The following is a 13,508-nucleotide window of genomic DNA, read 5'->3' on the forward strand; positions in this document are numbered from 1 at the left end:
AAATAAATAAATAAATAAATAATATATTTTAATTTTTTATATTCCTGTTAATTTCAGGAACACAGCGTCTTGTCTGAATCTAACAGCTATTAAGATACACTGCACATATTTCAAGTAGGAATCATTAATGAACATATTGGCATAATCAATTACCATATTCAACACTATAGCAGTCACCAGTAAATGAGACTGTGCTGTAGTAATAATATATAATAATAAATACATCAGTAGTATGAACAACAAATTTTAAATCTCATTTTTTTTTTTTTTTGAGATGGAGTCTCGCTCTGTCACCCAGGCTGGAGTGCAGTGGCATAACCTCGGCTCACTGCAACCTCTGCCTCCCAGGTTCAAGCAATTCTCCTGCCTCAGCCTCCCAAGCAGCTGAGACTATAGGTGCACACCACCACACCTGGCTAATTTTTGTATTTTTAGTAGAGCCAGGATTTCACCATGTTAGCCAGGCTGGTCTTGAACTCCTGACCTCAGGTGATCTGCCCGCCTTGGCCTCCCAAAGTGTTGGGATTACAGATATGAGCTACTGTGCCTGGCCAAATCTTGTTCTTATTACATGTCAATTTTATGTTGACCGGGGACTCTGTATAGTCCTCAAGACTCAGGCTGATGGAGGCCACCATCTGGAAAGTTGCTGGTCACTGCATCAGGGAAGATACTGAGGGTTCTTACACTGGCAATATGTTCTGGCCCACAAGAAGCATGTGCCACTTCCATCTATAACCCATTGGGTAGAACTGGTACACGGCCCTGCCCAACTGCACGAGATTTCTGTTTATCAGAAGAGATGTGGATGTGAGCATCAGAAGTATCTTCTATAGTCCACCATTCTTGTCGCCACAAGGCCATGTCTCTTCTTCTCAGATGTAGAATCAATAACCACTTCCCCAAAAAAGATAATCTAAAAATCTCAACTAGCTATAGCATGGAGCTCAAAATTCTGGACTTCTTAGTGATTCACAGTGATCCTCTCATCAGGCCCAAATGTGAATTCCCTTGATTCCACTACGTATCGCCCAACAGGATGAAATATCTGCTTCCCACTTCCTGAACCACATCCAATATATAATTGCAGAACTGGGACTGTAATCAACTCTCCCATTCTGAAAGGGAGAAAAATGGGAGACACACAGTAGTCACTGGTCTAAAGCAATTCTGGAATCCTGCTAGATAGATGTTGTGAGGCCCTCCTGACCAAGGTGTGGGAAATCTTCCATGATTAGGTCATGACTTTGCTCTTTAAGAGGAGCTCCTTTGTTTGTTGTTCTCCACAGCCTTTGCTCCTCCCCATTCCCAACTCAACCGCCCCAGATTCTTCCTTTTCTGTTACCTCTTTAGTGACGCCTGAAGTGGTTGTTGGAAAATATGCCTTCCCTGGAAGCTGCACATGTTTCTCAAGCCTTTTCCTGCCCAAAGACTCTTATGAGCCTAAGAGTGGTTCTAAGTCTAGAGCAGCTTCATACAATTTTAGACCAACTAGTAATTTCTCTGGCAGTATTAACTCTCCCCAAATATAGGTTTTGTTTTGTTTTTCCTATATGATAACAAACTAGTTACTGGCTCCATGTGCCATTAATAACATCCATAGTTTATTTTGGTTTTGATTAGTTCCCCTCCCCATAAATCTCCCTGGCTCCTAGCTCTGTCTTAGCTCTGCCTGGCCACCTCTCCAAATCCCTTAGTCTCTCCGTACTCCTAAAACAGACAGGTGCTGACATACGTATAGACTCCTAACCAATCAGTTATCACAGCCCTACTCGGAGAATTCTTAGACATTGACTCCAGAGTACTGACAGAAGTAGATGAGGAAAAGCATGGACATAAGAGAAATTGAGCCTAGGAGAGACAGATAAATGAAATGTCAGATAAGAGGGAATATCCTGTAACTGCAAAGCAGTATGACAGGTTTCTTAGGATGCAAAGGCAGCTCTGAAAGCTAGTCCAAAAAAAGAGTGTCAGAGATGTTCAAAGCAGATAGTGCTAGAATAAATGTATTAAGAAGTAGACCACATTTATTCTGATGAACAAATTCAGGTATATTTGTGAAAAAAGCCATCTGATTATCCGTAGCACTTTATATTAAAATGCTAAAATCTTAAGATGACTGGTCAGGCGTGGTGACTCACGTCTGTAATCCCAGCACTTTGGGAGGCTGAGGTGGGTGGATCACCTGAGGTCGGGAGTTCAAGACCAGTATGACCAACGTAGAGAAACCCCATCTCTACTAAAAATACAAAAATTAGTTGGGTGTGATAGCGTATTCCTGTAATCCTAGCTACTCGGGAGGCTGAGGCAAGAGAATCACTTGAACCTGGGAGGTGGAGGTTGCGGTGAGCTGAGATGGCACCATTGCACTCCAGCCTGGGCCACAAGAGCGAAACTCATCTCCAAAACCAAAAGAAAAAAAAAAAAGATGACTGGTAAAAGGAACACAGGAACACTAGCACAGGGCTGACTGCAAGCCACAATGATGATGCAGAACTTAAGTTTGACTCTTGGATTTAGAATCTGTCTGAGCACTATGTGCATTGCATGTCTTCACCCTGAAATAAAAACAGCAACCAATGTGTGTTGAGAGCTTACTATTAATATATGCCAAGCATCTGCCCATTTTATACATGTGAATGTTGAGATTTGAAGAGGTAAAATGATTTGCTAAAGGTCACTGGCCATATTATATAACCAAGCCAAGACTCAAATCTAAGTCTGTCTGTGAAATCAGGGATCTTTATACTATATTCTGCAGCATTTCAAAGTCTCTAAGGCTTTTTGACATAACCAGGCAATAATATGGTGAAGAGCCAACATATCCAATTCAGTGCAAGTAACAATTGGTTAATGCACTGTTATGACCAGTCCAAGTCAGAGTTAAAAAAAAAAAAAAAAAAAAAAAAATCTGTTATGTTATTGAGATGACAACTTGAGAAAGTGAAGAAACTTGGTGGCTTTTAAATACAGATACCAGTCACCTTATTTCTACATTTTAAGTTTAGCACAGGAACATTTACATTAAAATGTAGAGTGGCCAAATACAGCCCTTGGGTAGTTTCCAGAATAAACATTAGAATAGTGTGAAGAGCTGCTACAAAGTGTCTTTAAAGAGACCTACTAGTAGTAGGTTTGGTGGCTCAGGCCTGTAGACCCTGCTACTTGGGAGATGAAGGCAGGAGGATTGCTTGAGGCCAGGAGTTCCATACCAGCCCAACTCTAGAATAACTTTCATTGATTGTTGTGTTGCTGCTTTAAAGAAAGTTCTGAATATTTTTTCATAGCTATTGTCTTCTCCAGATTGCTCTACCCCCGATTTCTACAGCAATCAGTCAATCTCAAGTAGGAAGGCCACGAAGGCCAAGCCATTCATAATCACACAATTCCCTCTGCCTCTTTTTTTACAAGTGCAGTTTACCATTGATGTGAGCACTGGCACTCCTAGAGGAGAGTTGTTACCTGATCCTCACACATCCTCTAAGTCAGTGGTTCTTAACCTCCTGTGGGTTATGGATCTCTTTGAGAGTGTGATGAAGGTTGTGAACTCTCATCCCAGTAAAAGTGTACACTCAAACACACTTACAACATTTGGAGTAAGAAGTCCCTTGAAGACCATTTCTAAACTTGGTATCTTTGGATCTAGTTAAAAACTTTTGTGCATGTCATCTTCCCTTCATGGAATCTTAAAAGAGGAAGATTAGACAGAAGATATATTCAGAGACAGAAGGAAACCAAAATATGCCACCCCAAAATATACTTCTATGGCATATTTTAAGATGGCTATTCAGAGGGGCTACAGACCACAGAAATAGCTCCCTAAAAGCTGTCATTCTGTGGGGAAATCTACATTAGTGAAATAAACAGCAGCTACAGAGTCTTTCTCAGGGGTCCCCTTATCCAGACCTAGGAAAGATTGACTCCAGGAAAAGGAGACCAAATGTCCTAACATTTTTAAATGCCTAACAGAAAAATTTTTCACCACAGACTACCATTTTTTTCTTTCTAAAGGCTGCTACTTTTGAGGCTTCATCTGCAAAACAAGACAGCCTTTGCTCACCATGCCTTTCCTCCCCTCTCCCTCCCATAAGCTGTTGCCATACTCCAAGCCTCTATTCCTTTCTGTATGCTACAGAGACTTCAATCATCTGGCTCTTCCGTGAGTCTCATACTTCATGTGGTTCCTGTGCCTATGCACGTAATACATTTTGATTGGTTTTTCTCTTGTTAATCTGTCTTTTGTCAATTCATTTCAGCAGACTTAGACCTGAATCTTCAGAGGGAAAGTCTCAACTTCCCTACCAGACCAAAAGCCAGCATTTGGTGCACTCTTAAATTTGTAATTCCTGTGTGGGAATCAAGCCTCAAGAATTTCAGCATTGAGTAGAAGCAATTAATCAAGAAGTACAACCTGAGATCATGATCATCCCTGCTTCTTTCCTGCCTCTTAACAGCTGCATAATTTGGAAGAGCCTCACCTGTAGAAGAGTTTAGGTACTAAGATGTTTGTTGTGATCATTAAATAAAAGAACACACGTGAAGCACTTGTATCAGACTTCAGATAGGAATTATATAAATGTTAGATATTATTAGTGACATTATTTAATTATTTTTGAGACAGAGTCTCACTCTGTTGCTAGGCTGGAGTGCAGTGGCATGATCTCGGCTCACTGCAACCTCCGCCTCCCAGGTTCAAGTGATTTTCCCGCCTCAGCCTCCCGAGTAGATGGGACTACAGGCATGTGCCACCACGCCCAGCTAATTTTTGTATTTTTAGTAGAGACAGGGTTTCACTATGTTGGCCAGGATGGTCTCACTCTCTTGACCTCGTGATCCACCCGCGTTGGCCTCCCAAAGTGCTGGGATTACAGGCGTAAGCTACCATGCCTGGCCCAACATTATTATTTTAATTCTATTTCTATTGAATTATTGTTTATGGCAGCAGAATGCTTGTATCAATATAATTTTACCCTGTACTCTTTCTGTTCTTATTATGCTCATAAGCAATAGCAAAGGAAGATTAAGGCTGCTTACTGTCCCTGGCATCCAGTATGTGTCTGTGGCCATACTGATAGGAGGCTCAAAGCCAGAAGCCTCCAAGAAGTGGGATGAGTGCAGAAGACAATCCAATGAGAAAAGGGAAACATATAATTACAATTTTATTTTTAAAATCTCATTTTTTAAATTGCATGTCAATGACTGATGATGGAATAAATTTTTTCTTTTTTTAAGAGAAAGAGTTTTGCTCTGTTGCTGAGGTTGGAGGGCAGTGGCACATGCCTAGCTCACTGCAGCCTTGAACTCCTGGGCTCAAGCAATCCTCCTGCCTCAGCCTCCAAAGTAACTAGGGATGTATGTGCGCACCACCTCACCCAGCTGATTAAATATTTTTTGTTTCGTAAACATGGGGTCTCACTATGTTGCCCAGGCTGATCTCAAACTCCTGGCCTCAACTGATCTTCCTGCCTTGGCCTCCCAGAGTGCTGGGATTACATGTGTGAGCCACTGCACCTGGCCAGGATGAAATGTTTTTAAAATAGAAAAGGGCCATGAGAGCACTAATTTAAATAAACCATTTAATAAGTGTTAGAATTATTTAATTATGAAATTAATGAAAAGTTTGAATAACAGTATACTTTTTTAAATTTCAAAATTTTAGCAAAATCTAGGAATAAAGGAAGAGATATTATAAGCAAGGTTAAAAGGATTTAAAATCTGAGGATTTAAGGGGATCTGTGGAATAGGAGAAAGAATATGTAAGAGTAAAAGAAGGAATAGCATATACATATGAATATATATATAAAACTAGTATATATATTTTACGTACTACTATGTATGGGTGGGTTTGAACGGAGTTTCCCCCTGTTGCGGGAGTGCAATGGCATGATCTCGGCCCACTGCAACCTCTGTCTCCTGGGTTCAAGCAATTCTTCTGCCTCAGTCTCCCAAGTAGCTGGGATTACAGGCGCCAGCCACTATGCCAGGCTAATTTTATTTGTATTTATTTTTATTTTTTAGTAGAGACGGGGTTTCACCATGTTGGCCAGGCTGGTCTTGAACTCCTGACCCCAGGTGATCCACCCGCCTCAGCCTCCCAAAGTGCTAGGATTACAGGTATGAGCTGCTGCGCCCAGCTGTAAGAATATGTAAATTTTTTATAGGTATAAATGAAAAAATGGTTGTTGAGGTGTTCCTTTACTTGTGAATTAAAAACCTGAAACAAAAATATGTCAGACTGAAGAAGCGCTAGAGCACAAAGAATACTGCATTGAACATCAGGTGATTTGAATTTGAACACTAGTTATTTTACTTAAAAGCCCACTTATCTCACTTAAGATTACCAGTTTTCACATCTATAAAATGGGGCTAATAAATCATTTTATGCCTTGAAGGCCTGAGATAATTTGATGAAAGCCATGCAAATATTTAATCTATTCTACAATTATTTATTGTTGCCAGAGAAAATAAGGAAAACAACTGCCCTCATGGGGCTAAATTATTATTATATTGTAATATACAAAAATGATACTAATGTACCTACATTAAGTATTGGATCTTAATTGTCCAGAAGTGGGGAAAACATCCTATGAATTTGTACTTTTCTGTTCTGACTATGCCTTAAGCAATAGCAGAGCAGGATTAGGGCTGCTCACTGTCCCTGACCTCCAGCCTATGTTTGTGGCCACAGTGATAGGATGGCCAAAGCCTCCAAATGGGATAAGCATAGAAGATAATCCAATGAAGAATGGGAGACACATAATTACAATTTAAAAAATCTCATTCTTTTACATTTCTACTTGTACATGTTTGTATACAATCTATAAATAAATATACATAATTGGAGGTGATGGGGTTCACAGCATTCTACCCTAAAGTATGGTGCGTTGGTGCAACTGAATATTTTAAGCTGAAGGAATTTGAGAAATGCAGATGTTAGAACTGTCTGACCTTGCCCTGCTTCCCTGAGGCAGGTCATAAGACCCTCACATGAGAGGTGCCCTTCCTATACACGGAGGAAGGGGGCATCTTTATCTCTGAAGATGGAGGCACCCTCAGGGGAATCCAAACAAACAGAACACACGAAATTTCTCCCAGTTTACCACTGTTAGCTCAGATCTTTTTGTCCTATCACATTTTCCCAAGACTCTCCACTCTTCAACAAACCTACTATAAAAATGCTTAGGTGGAATTATTTCTCCAGTTCTTCATTATCTTACAAAGGCTCCTGCAACATTTGTTAGTCTAATTTACAGGGCCCTGGCTAATGAACCTAAGAAGGATGGAAGGATAAGATATTTTGTCTCCTCTACAGAGGTGTGGGCATAGCACTTTTTTAAAAAAAACTGATAGTGGTGTAAGATAAAAACCTTTACACCATGGCTCTAATAATTTAAAATACAGCTTTAACAATTTTAAATAAAAATTAAAAAATGAACAATGATTTTTTTCAGAAGTTGGAGGTGGATAAAGAAGTTTTATTTTAAAAAGCTGGGTTTTGTAGATTCATATATGACTGAACTGTAATCATAAATAGTCTTTCTGCCAAGCATTCTTTTTTTCCGGTCCACATACTTGGCAAGACCATCTATTCAAAGGAGGCTTTACTGGCTGTTTCTAGCACCTACCTTAAAGCTCTGAATTACATAGATTCTTCCCAGAGCCTAGAATATTTAGTCATTAACAATTTTAAAATAACACTTTAAGGATACCTCTTATGAAATTTCATAAATTTTGATTGTTGAGAGAACATTTAAATGTGAAAATGTGCAAATATAGATAAAACTAGAGAGACTAGTACAATGCCACATATCCATTACCCAGATAACAGTTATCAAGATTTTGCCATATTTGCTTTATCTATCCATTGTTTTTGAGGTTATCTATTCTAGCAATTGAGTTTTCAAAATACAGGTTTTTAAAGGCATTGTTCCTAGAAGTAGCATCAATAGTTTTCATAACCTTACTGTTCTTACTAAATTTTTAAAAATAAGTTGTACATTCACATGGCTGAAAAATCAAAACTATGTAACATACTGCTCCCACACCTACTTCCATCCATTCTGATCTCCCTATCTGCCCACAATAGGCAATCGTTTAGTTTCTTATATATCTTTCTGAGTGTTTCTGTATATAAATATATTACATAATTATTACAAGTATATAAATAAGTATAACATATATTCTGATTATCCCCTTCCTTTCTCACACAAAAGCAGCATATGTGATGTTTGGCATGCAGCATATGTGATGTTTGGCATGCAGCTTCCTGTACTTAACAATGTATTGTGGAGCTCTTCCCATATAAATACACAGAAGGATTTTACATCTCAATGTACCATTGTTTATTTATTCAGCCCTTGTAGGTGGACACGTAGGTTATTTCCATTCTTTTGCTATTATAAAAATCAATCCAGGTATACACATCATTTCCTATTATGTGTATAAGATGCGCTCGAATCTGTAGGATAATTTCCCAGGAAAGGGATTGCTAAGTCATAGAGTATATTTTAAATTCTGAGAGATTTCGATTTCACCAAATTTTCCTCTCTAAATGTTGTGCCCTCTTGGTACTCCCACAAGCAATGTATCAAAGTATGGGTTTACCTAGAGCCTCACCAAAAAATTATTTTAAAACTTTAAATCTGTATTTTAACACAGTGTGTCGTCAAACTTTAGGATTTTTGCCAGTTCAATAGGCAAACACAAATTTGTCACAATTTTTATGAGTTATTATTATTTTTCTTGAGATGCAGTCTTGCTCTGTCGCCGGGCTGGAATGCAGTGGCCCAGTCTCGGCTCACTGCAATCTTTGCCTCCCCGGTTCAAGCGATTTTCCCGCCTCAGCCCCCGGAGTAGCTGGGATTACAGAAGCCCGCCACCACGCCCGGCTAATGTTTGTATTTTTAGTAGAGATGGGGTTTCACCATGTTGGCCAGCTGGTATCAAACTCCTGACCTCAGGTCATCCACCCACCTTGGTCTCCCAAAGTGCTGGGATTACAGGAGTGAGCCACCGCACGCAGCCAACAGTTTTTATGAATGTTAAACTTCCTGTTCATTTTTCATTTTCCTCTTCTGTACACAAGGGAGTGCTCAATAGATATCATATAATTTGGGTGACAGTGCTTGCTTTATTAACTTTTAATGTTGAAAATAGTTTATATTTGTGATAGGTATGTAGCAGTCTAAAACAAGCTTTCGTGACTGATTTCTTTTACTATGATAAATGCGAAAAATCTGTGCCATGTGCAGCAAGTCAGTTCTCTGCAGAATGATACTAATTTTTCAGTGAAGAAGCAAAATCATCCACTTCTAACAACGATTCTTGTTATGGGTTGAACTGCGTCCCTCCAAAAAGATGTCGAAGCCCTACCCCCCAGTCTCTGTAAATGTGGACTGACTTAAAAATAGGGTCCTTGTAGTTAATCAAGTTAAGATGAGATCATTAGGGTGGGTCCTAATCTGACTGGCGCCTGAAAAGGAAAAATTGGGGCATGGGGACAGATAAGTAGAGAGGGAAGACAATGTGATGACACAAGCAGCAGCCATTTACAAGCTAAGGAATGCCCGAGTCTACCAGAAGCCAGGAGAGAGGCATGGCACAGATTCTCATCACAGTCCAGAATCGACACGGAAGCCTTCAGATCTGTGAGACGTTGATTTTTGCTGTTTCAGCTACCCTAGAAAGCAAATACAATGCTATTCACCGTGTTGCCCAGGCTGGTGTGGAACTTCTGTGCTCAAGCGATCTGCCCATCTCGGTCTCCTTAAGTGCTGGGATTACAGGCGTGCGCCACTGCACCCGGCCAACCTTTTAAATCTCTCTTTTTCTTTCTTCCATTTTAGGACGGGATCGCACTGTTGCCCAGGCTGAAGTGCAGTGGCGCAATCTTGGCTCACTGCAACCTCCGCCCCCGTGCTGGAGCGATCCTCCCACCTCAGCCTCCCCAATAGCTGGGACTACAGGCACGCGGACCACGCCCAGCGAATATTTTGTAGTGAGCCAGGTCGCCATTTTCCGCAGGCTGGTCTTGAACTCCTGGGCTCAAGCGATTCGCCACGTCAGCCTCTGAGGAAGGTGCTGGGATTACAAGCATGAGCCACCGCCGCCAGGTAAGTTTATTTTTAAACTCTCTATTTCTTTCTTTCTTTCTTTTTTTTGAGATAGGATCTCACTCTGTCGCCCAGGCTGGAGTTCAGAGGCGCGATCTTAGCTTTCTGGAACCTCTGCCTACGGGTCGGGCGGGCGGGCGACCTCAGCCTCCCCAATAGCCACAACCGCGGGCGCGCGCCACCACGCCCAGCTAATATTTTGTAGAGAAGCGGTGACCATTTTGCCCAGGCTGCGGTGCAGGGCCACAGTGTCTGCTCGCTGCAGCCTCCGCCTCCCGGCTGTCTCCTGAGTACCAGCAGCAGGGACTACAGGCGCCCGCCACCAAGCCTGCCTGATTTGTTGTAGAGACGGTTTCACCATGCTGGTCAGTCTGGTCCCCAACTCTTGGGCTCAAGTGATCCGCCCGCCTCGGCCTCCCAAAGTGCTGGGATTACAGGCGTGAGCCACCGCGCCAGGCCAACTCTATTTTTCAAATTGTTTTAATGTGGTATAATAAATATATAAGCCTAGTTTTTCAACATTATAACACTCAATACTTGTAATTCATAAGTAAAATGACATGATGCCTGGGGTTTGCTTCCATATACTCCAATCATAAAAAAATAGAGGGCAAGAGAAATATGAATCACTGCATTTTATGTTTTCTAAAGGTCTTGCTAAGTATTTCCTTGAAACTATAATCAGGGTGCGTTCAGACACTACCATATTCTAGGAACCGTTGTAGGCATTGGAGATATTAAGAGTAAGAGCCTGTTCTCTTTGGGAATAATTATTAGATATATTCTAAAAGTAAAGCAGGCCGAGCACAGTGGTTCATGCCTGTAATCCCAGTGCTTTGGGAGGCCAAAGCCACAAGGATATCTTGCCACCAGAAGTTTATGAGAATAGCCTGGGCAACAGAGCAAGAACCTGTCTCTACAAAAAAAAAAAAAAAAAAAGGCAAAAAAAAAAACAAAAAAAAACCCCAAAAAACTTAGGCACTTGTAGTCCCCGCCACTCAGGAGGTTGAAGATGGATTCTCACTTGTGCCCAGGAGGTCGAAGCTGCAGTGAGCTAGGAAGGTATTACTGTACACCAGCCTTCACAACAGAGTGAGACCGCGTCTCTAAAAAAGGGGAGGTTGGAAATAAAGTAAAATAAATTATCACCATGGTCCCAGGTAGAAGGATTCACTTTTAGAAAGAAATTGCCAAGTTTCACTTTTAGAAGGAAATTGCCCCGGTCAGGCATGGTGGCTCACACTTGTAATCCCAGCACTTTGAAGGGCCAGATGGGCAGACTGCTTGAGGCCAGAAGTTTCAGACCAGCGTGGGCAACATGGCGAAACTCCGTCTCTACTAAAAATACAAAAATTAGCTGGGCGTGGTAGCGCAGGCCTGTAATTCCAGCTACTTAGGAGACTTAGGCATGAGAATCCCTTGAACCCAGAAGGTGGAGGCTGCAGTGAGCCAAGATTGCACTACTGCACTCAAGCCTGGGGGACATAGTGAGACCCTACCTAAAGAAAAAAAAAAAAAAACATGCGAAAAGAAAAAGAAATTGCCAAGAGCCATACATAAACGATAAATTCCTTTGTTCTTATGGCTTTTCATTCATCTCTAATCATGCTAACATACTCCTTAATAAATGCTTACTTAGCCCATCAATGTTCATCATCACCCCTTTCAGGTACCTTATATAAAATAATACATTAAATATTATAATGTCCCATTTTCTTACTTGTGTCACAGCAGCATGACGGCATGATGGTAACTAGTTTGAAATCGAAAAGAAGGATGACCTCTTGAGTGCTGGGATACTAACCCTGGGTGGTGTTTTAATTTTTTATTTTCTGTTTACAATTTTTCTCAGGACTTTAAATAGGTACTGCATAAATATGCATCACACTTAAATGCTGAAAGGCTTACAAAATACCTAAAAACATAGCTATTAAAAAAAAGAGCTCATTCTATAAGTGCATTTGTAAGCTCTACTCAAAAGTAAAAACCTACTCTAATGCTTTAAAGTCAAAGCATATCACATTTCAGATGGTGATAATTAATTGCTGTTTTTCATTTCCAGTAATCTATGTCCACATCTTTTTCCTCTAAATTATATTTGGAATCATAGTGTAAATTGATACAATGATTATAACTAAGAATTGTATCTGAAAGAATCCTCTGTACTACTTAGCAAAGTAATGTAAGAGATACTTTACATACTTGCCAGTGAAAAAGCATCTTTAAAGTAAGTGGTATTCACTCCACTAACCCAATGGAAAGTTGAGCAGCCATCCAGGGAATCTGCTGAAGGTGGTAGCCCATGTGGAAAATTCTTAGGAGGGGTCACAACAGGATTTTGCTTCTGATCAGTCTGTCTGCATTGATCTCACTCCCAGGCCAGAGATGCTTTTTTCTAGACTGTGGTTACCCTTGATAGATAAATTGGTTTCTTAATCCTAATCCAGAAATTGAAAGGGAGAAATGTATCATTACACAGCAAAGGTTTGCAGATTTGCTTTTAGTTATACAATAGTAGCCAGTGAACTGGCCTTTATTAGTTATTTTCAAATGAAACTGTTTTCATTTGAAAAGTTTTCCACTTTTGTTTTATGTCCTATATTTTAAATTTTGAACACATTTTAGTTTGCTGAAATATTTAATCCCTTTAATCAGTTCCACAGAACAGTCCAGATTACAAGGCTATATTCGATTTTTGTAGCTGGTCAGATAATGATTGACTAGTACTGTTTAGTTCCGAAAGTCTGATGAGAAACTAACCAAAGTATAAAAAAGAACTATAAAATTATCAGGTGGAAAATTACAGGAGAGAAAGCAGTGATATTTCGTGAACATATACCAAAATACCAACACTGTGTGTATATCACAGTATTTTGGGCCCCAGATCTTGTGGCTCTTTGAGTGATGATTATTGTTTGTATCATCCAATTTGATGTTGAGTATCTTATTGTTTAGGAATAGGAACAGCTGACAGTAGGTTCCCCAAACTTCTGGCATTGTCTATGATGCTCACTGGATTCTAAAATACATGACTATTATTACCTTGAATTGTGCTGTTCGGAATGATGTCCAGGGCATCTGTAGTAAAAGAAAAGACCTGGGCTTCAGATATGATTTTGTTACCTTCTTACATTTTTACCGCACCAGGGTGTCAGGTTGGGGAGCAAGTAGTAGCATCGTCCCGCCTCCCTCCAGTCACACCCCAGGGACGGCCATGTGAGCTTCCCTCCCGGACCGACGCTGCGCGCGGAGAGCCGGGAGTCACAGGCCCAGGCACTCGCAGCCTCCACCAGAACAAACGGCAGCAGCGGCCGTGCGCGCCCGAGCCTGCGCGGGAACGCGCCTCGGGGGTTCGGGGGCGCCCGCGGTAAAGCTCCAGCGCGGCCGCGCGCGCCC

The 13,508-nt window shown here is 40.9% G+C and overlaps 1 protein-coding gene across 1 annotated transcript in view; it reads right to left on the reverse strand.

The window, feature by feature from the left end:
• The window catches only part of HACE1 (HECT domain and ankyrin repeat containing E3 ubiquitin protein ligase 1), a 218,603-nt gene extending 205,271 nt beyond the window's left edge, over window positions 1-13,332 (reverse strand). The window contains 2 exon segments of the mRNA XM_017878558.1: window positions 12,364-12,550; window positions 13,155-13,332. The gene's annotated coding sequence lies outside the window, so the exon portion shown is untranslated.
• Window positions 13,333-13,508: the final 176 nt, after the last annotated feature.

This window comes from Rhinopithecus bieti, unplaced genomic scaffold, assembly GCF_001698545.2.
Source record: "Rhinopithecus bieti isolate Rb0 unplaced genomic scaffold, ASM169854v2 scaffold_10614, whole genome shotgun sequence".
Lineage (NCBI taxonomy): Eukaryota > Metazoa > Chordata > Mammalia > Primates > Cercopithecidae > Rhinopithecus > Rhinopithecus bieti.